The sequence below is a fragment of the Mirounga leonina genome, unplaced genomic scaffold, assembly GCF_011800145.1.
Source record: "Mirounga leonina isolate KUSES-001 unplaced genomic scaffold, KU_Mleo_1.0 Mir_347, whole genome shotgun sequence".
In the NCBI taxonomy this organism is placed as follows: domain Eukaryota; kingdom Metazoa; phylum Chordata; class Mammalia; order Carnivora; family Phocidae; genus Mirounga; species Mirounga leonina.
In genome coordinates this window covers 921,406-928,769 of record NW_023270696.1, presented here as the reverse complement: position 1 = coordinate 928,769, position 7,364 = coordinate 921,406, and positions in this window count along the sequence as shown.

The following is a 7,364-nucleotide window of genomic DNA, read 5'->3' as shown; positions in this document are numbered from 1 at the left end:
AAGCTGAGAAAAGGAGAGATAAACAACTACTGGATCACAAGGGCAGAATTCGAGAGATAAGCGATACCATAAGATGAAACAACATTAGAAAAATTGGGATCCCAGAAGAAGAAGAAAGAGAGAGAGGTGCAGAAAGTATAATGGAGCAAATTATAACAGAAAACTTCCCTAATTTGGGGAAGGAAACAGGCATCAAAATCCAGGAAGCACAGAGAACCCCTCTCAAAATCAATAAAAATAGGTCAACACCCCGACATCTAATAGTAAAATTTACGAGTCTCAGAGACAAAGAGAAAATCCTGAAAGCAGCTCAGGAGAAGAGATATATAACCTACAATGGTAGAAACATTAGATTGGCAACAGACCTATCCACAGAGACCTGGCAGGCCAGAAAAGACAGGCAGGTTATATTCAGAGCACTAAATGAGAAAAAAATGCAGCCAAGAATACTATATCCAGCTAGGCTGTCATTGAAAATAGAAGGAGAGATGAAAAGCTTCCAGGACAAACAAAAACTAAAGGAATTTGCAAACACGAAACCAGCCCTACAAGAAATCTTGAAAGGGGTCCTCTAAGCAAAGAGGGAGCCTGAAAGCAACATAGACCAGAAAGGAACACAGACAATATACAGTAACAGTCACCTTACAGGCAATACAATGGCACTAAATTCATATCTTGCAATAGTTACCCTGAATGTAAATGGGCTAAATGCCCCAATCAAAAGACACAGGCTATCAGACTGGATTAAAAAAAAAAGACCCATCCATATGCTGTCTGCAAGAGACTCATTTTAAACCCAAAGACACCCCCAGATTGAAAGTGAGGGGTGGAAAACCATTTACCATGCTAATGGACACCAAAAGAAAGCTGGGGTGGCAATCCTTATATCAGACAAATTAGATTTTAAACCAAAGACTGTAATAAGAGATGAGGCAGGACACTATATCCTACTTAAAGAGTCTATCCAACAAGAAAATCTAATAATTGTAAATATCTATGCCCCTAACATGGGAGCAGCAAATTATATAAGGCAATTAATAACAAAAGCAAAGAAACACATCGACAACAATACAATAATAGTGGGGGACTTTAACACCCCCCTCACTGAAATGGACAGATTGTCTAAGCAAACGATCAACAAGGAAATAAAGACTTTAAATGACACACTGGACCAAATGGACTTCACAGACATATTCAGAACATTCCATCCCAAAGCAACAGAAAACACATTCTTCTCTAGTGCCCACGGAACATTCTCCAGAATCAAACACATCCTAGGTCATAAATCAGGTCTCAACCAGTACCAAAAGATTGGGATCATTCCCGGCCTATTTTCAGACCACAATGCTTTGAAACTAGAACTCAATCCCAAGAGGAAAGTCGGAAAGAACTCAAATACATGGAGGCTAAAGAGCATCCTACTACAGAATGAATGGGTCAACCAGGAAATTAAAGAAGAATTAAAAAAAATTCGTGGAAACCAATGAAAATGAAAACACAACTGTTCAAAATCTTTGGGATGCAACAAAGGCAATCCTAAGAGGAAAGTATATAGCAATACAAGCCTTTCTCAATAAACAAGAAAGGTCTCAAGTACACAACCTAACCCTACACCTAAAGGAGCTGGAGAAAGAACAGCAAATAAAGCCTAACCCGAGCAGGAGAAGAGAAATAAGGATCAGAGCAGAAATCAATGAACTAGAAACCAAAAGAACAGTAGAACAGATCAATGAAACTAGGAGCTAGCTGGTTCTTTGAAACAATTAACAAGATTGATAAACCCCTGGCCAGACTAATCAAAAAGAAACGAGAAATGACCCAAATCAACAAAATCATGAATGAAAGAGGAGAGATCACAACCAACACCAAAGAAATACAAACAATTATAAGAACATATTATGAGCAACTCTATGCCAGCAAATTAGATAACCTGGAAGAGATGGATGCATTCCTAGAGATGTATCAACTACCAAAACTGAACCAGGATGAAATAGAAAACCTGAACAGACCTATAACCACTAAGGAAATTGAAGCAGTCATCAAAAATCTCCCAAAAAACAAAAGCCCAGGGCCAGATGGCTTCCCAGGGGAATTCTACCAAACATTTCAAGAAGAATTAATACCTATTCTTCTGAAACTGTTCCAAAAAATAGAAATGGAAGGATAACTTCCCAACTCATTTTATGAGGCCAGCATTACCTTGATCCCAAAACCAGACAAAGACCCCATCAAAAAGGAGAACTACAGACCAATATCCCTGATGAACATGGATGCAAAAATTCTCACCAAAATACTAGCCAATAGGATCCAACAGTACATTAAAAGGATTATTCACCACGACCAAGTGGGATTTATCCCTGGGCTGCAAGGTTCATTCAACGTCCGCAAATCAATCAACGTGATACAATACATTAACAAAAGAAAGAACAAGAATCATATGATCCTCTCAATAGATACAGAAAAAGCTTTTGACAAAGTACAGCATCCTTTCTTGATCAAAACTCTTCAGAGTATAGGCATAGAGGGTACATACCTCAATATCATAAAAGCCACCTATGAAAAACCTACAGTGAATATCATTCTCAATGGGGAAAAACTGAGAGCTTTCCCCCTAAGGTCAGGAATGCGGCAGGGATGTCCACTATCACCACTGCTATTCAACATAGTATTGGAAGTCCTAGCCACAGCAATCAGACAACAAAAAGAAATAAAAGGCATCCAAATCAGCAAAGAAGAAGTCAAACTCTCACTCTTGGCAGATGATATGATACTTTATGTGGAAAACCCAAAAGACTCCACCCCAATTCTGCTAGAACTCATACAGGAATTCAGTAAAGTGGCAGGATATAAAATCAATGCACAGAAGTCAGTGGCATTCCTATACACCAACAACAAGACAGAAGAAAGAGAAATTAAGGAGTCGATCCCACTTACAATTGCACCCAAAACCATAAGATACCTAGGAATAAATCTAACCAAGGAGACAAAGGATCTGTACTCAGAAAACTATAAAATACTCATGAAAGAAATTGAGGAAGACACAAAGAAATGGAAAAATGTTCCATGCTCATGGATTGGAAGAACAAATATTGTGAAGATGTCAATGCTACCTAGAGTAATCTACACACTCAGTGCAATCCCCATCAAAATACCATCCACTTTTTTCAAAGAAATGGAACAAATAATCCTAAAGTTTGTATGGAATCAGAAAAGACCCCGAATAGCCAGAGGAATGTTGAAAAAGAAGAGCAAAGCTGGCGGCATCACAATTTCGGACTTCCAGCTCTATTACAAAGCTGTCATCATCAAGACAGTATGGTACTGGCACAAAAATAGACACGTAGATCAATGGAACAGAATAGAGAGCCCCGAAATGGACCCTCAACTCTATGGTCAACTCATCTTTGACAAAGCAGGAAAGAGTGTCCAATGGAAAAAAGAGAGTCTCTTCAACAAATGGTGTTGGGAACATTGGACAGCCACATGCAGAAGAATGAAACTGGACCATTTCCTTACACCACACACAAAAATAGACTCCAAATGGTTGAAAGACCTCAATGTGAGACAGGAGTCCATCAAAATCCTAAAGGAGAACACAGGCAGCAACCTCTTCGACTTCAGCCGAGGCAACTTCTTCCTAGAAACATCGCCAAAGGCAAGGGAAGCAAGGGCAAAAATGAACTATTGGGACTTCATCAAGATAAAAAGCTTTTGCAAAGCAAAGGAAACAGTCAAAACCAAAATACAACTGACAGAATGGGAGAAGATATTTGCAAATGACATATCAGATAAAGGGCTAGTATCCAAAATCTATAAAGAACTTATCAGGGGCACCTGGGTGGCTCAGTCTGTTAAGCATCTGCCTTCGGCTCAGGTCATGATCCTGGAGTTCTGGGATCGAGCCCCGCGTTGGGCTCCCTGCTCAGCGAAGAGCCTGCTTCTCCCTCTCCCTCTACCGCTCCCCCTGCTTGTACTCCCTCTCTCTTAAAAAAAAAAAAAAGAACTTATCAAATTCAACACCCAAAGAACAAAGAATCCAATCAAGAAATGGGCAGAAAACATGAACAGACACTTTTCCAAAGAAGACATCCAAATGGCCAACAGACACAAGAAAAAGTGCTCAACATTGCTTGGCATCAGGGAAATCCAAATCAAAACCTCAATGAGATACCACCTCACACCAGTCAGAATGGCTAAAATTAACAAGTCAGGAAACAATCTTGTTGGCGGGGATGCGGAGAAAGGGGAACCCTCCTACACTGTTGGTGGGAATGCAAGCTGGTGCAGCCACTCTGGAAAACAGTATGGAGGTTCCTCAAAAAGTTGAAAATAGAGCTACCATACAATCCAGCAATTGCACTACTGGGTATTTACCCCAAAGATACAAAGGTAGGGATCCGAAAGGGTATGTGCACCCCGATGTTTATAGCAGCAATGTCCACAATAGCCAAACTGTGGAAAGAGCCAAGATCTCCATCGACAGATGAATGGATAAAGAAAATGTGATATAAATCATATGTTATGTATAAATTCATATATATGTATACTTTTATAAAAAAAAAATAATATAATGGAATATTATTCAGCCAACAAAAGAAAATCCCACCATTTGTGACAACATAGATGAAACTTGAAGGCATTATGCTCAGTGAAATTTGCCAAAGAAAATTACTGTATTATCTTACTTTACAAAATGAAACTTGTTGTAACAGGGAGTAGAATGGTGGCGTCCAGGAGCTGGGGATGGGGAAAATGGGGAGATGTTGGTCAAAAAGTACAAATTTCCATTTAGAAGATGAGTAAGTTTTGGGGTTGTGATATGCAGCATTGTGATTATACTTAACAATATATACTTAACAATTATATACTTGAAACTTTCCAAGAGGATAGATCTTAAAAGTTCTCATCACACACACACACACACACACACAGACACACACACACAAATGGTAACTAAAAATATAAATAAATAAAACCTAGGGCTGGTAGAATAAGGAAGCCGATATATAGAAATATGTAGTCACTATTAATAGTTTCAATGTTCTTCACTAATACTGAAGACTCACTGGTAGACATTTCCTATTTAAATACCAAAGCTGGAACCACAAGGAAAGAAAGATTAATTCAGGATGCAACTAAAGACAATCACCCAAACTTTGACTTCAGAAAAAGGAATCTATCCACCTTTTTCAGGGTCTCTTCCCCTCTCCAATCTAATTTATCCTATTTCCAAAAAAAGTCATGAATCTTCCAAAAAGAATTATTCTAATAAACTTCTATAATACTTGCAATTGTTAGGTGACAACTCTGTTTCATGAGCCATCCTAGTAAAATTTTGCACTATAAAATAAAAATTAGGTAGTTTGAGAAGTAGGAACAGATTAGTGAGAGGAAAGTACTGGAGCAACATGGCACTCAGGGCTTTTGAGCTACACTACACTGTACCTGCCTCTCTGACCTATCCTGGGGATAACTGTAATTTGTCGAAGGGTAAAACAATCATGATGGCATTGGATAAAGGAATTGAGGGGGAAGTTCACCTCACAACTGAGTAATGGTGGGCTGAATTTGAGAGGTGCTAAATTTCGGATATTAGAACATTCCAGAAAAAAGAAATGTCTTGTAAGAGGTAGGGATTTGAGAGGAAAATGAAATAATGCATCTTGAAAATTCACAGCCTACCAATAAGATCAGAGATGATGCCATTTTGGAAAGAATGTGGGGGAACACAGAGGAAAATTTAAAAGATGAGTTGAAAAGAAGGAAAAGATGAAATAAGGGAGAGATAAATGAAAGAATAAGGAGAAAATAAAATTAGTGAAAATTAGGAAGACCAGAGTTAGATGAAAGACAAAAGGAACACAGTTGCACAAAACAAACAAACAAAAAAGGAGCTGATGGCCTCTTCCCCGGAGAAAAAGTCTGTACTGTTACATAGCTGTGATTGCCCTCCAACCTCTATCTTGTCTATCCAAGGGTCCTTAACTGGACTGGACTAAAAGGAAACATGATGCAGTGGTTCCTTTAAAGACTTTTCTGAGAGAAATGTGCCACATTCAAAGGATTACATGCTCCATTCTTGATGGCATGAGAGCAGTGCATTTTATGAATGGACTAAGAGAAAAACAGAGATGTGGGAAGGGAGAGACAGACACACACAGTGAATGAGAGAGAGACTAAGAGGAGAAGGGAAAACAGGAGTGAGAAGAGAGTGAAAGGAAGAGTAGGCATAGATATAGACGGAGGTTCTATAACAGTAGCTAACACTTAAATAGGCCTCATTGTGTGATAGATGATGATGATGAAAAAGAGATGGTAGATATTGGATTGACAGATGATGGTGGATAGATAGTTGATAGATAGATAGATGATAGATAGATGATAGATGATTGATAGATAATAGATAAATAGATGATAGATGATGATGATAGATGACAGATAGATAGATAGATAGATGATAGATGATAGATAGATAGATAGATAGATAGATAGATAGATAGATGATAGATAGATAGATAGATGATAGATAATGATAGATATAGATAGATGATAGATAGATAGATGATAGATGTTAGATAATGATAGGTAGATAGGTAGATGATAGATAGATGATAGAGATAGAGACGATAGATAGATGATAGATAAATAGATGATAGACGATAGATGATAGATAGATGATAGATAAATGATAGATAGATGATAGATAGATGATAGATAGATAGATGATAGATAGATAGATAGATAGATAGATAGATAGATAGAGGCAGATTTATAGAAAAATTCTTTTAAGTTTTTCAAATAACCATGTAAGATAAGGACTATTTTTATTCTCACTTTTTAAATGAGGAAATCAAAATGTGGAGAGGTTGATTGTCCATGTCACAAGTGATTGAGACCCAAGCTCAGCACTCACTGCACTCAACCACTACACTATACAACAACAGAGTTGAGGACAGAGAAAATTAACCTAACTGGACTGAAGAAAAAAAAAAGATAGTGTTTCCTTTATTTTTTTTTGAAAGAAATATGCCAGATTCAAAAGATTGCATGCCACGTTCTTTATGACATGAGTGAAGGATGTCACAAAGACTTGGGCTGACTGGGTTCAAAGAAGAGTTTCTCATCATATTTAGGATATTCCAGCTCTATCCCTACTTCAGTACCAACTGCTAAGGCAGTATTTATACAGAATCAGACCCATCTTTTAAAAACTTCTCATACAATTATGAGGATTATCCCATCAACATAGTTGAAGGTATCAGGATGGTGTTTATTGAATTACAAAAGTCATCACTGGAGAAGAAAAAATCCGTATTGATATTTTCCTGAACTTTGAAGGATGAGGTACTCACTTCCCTATAGGA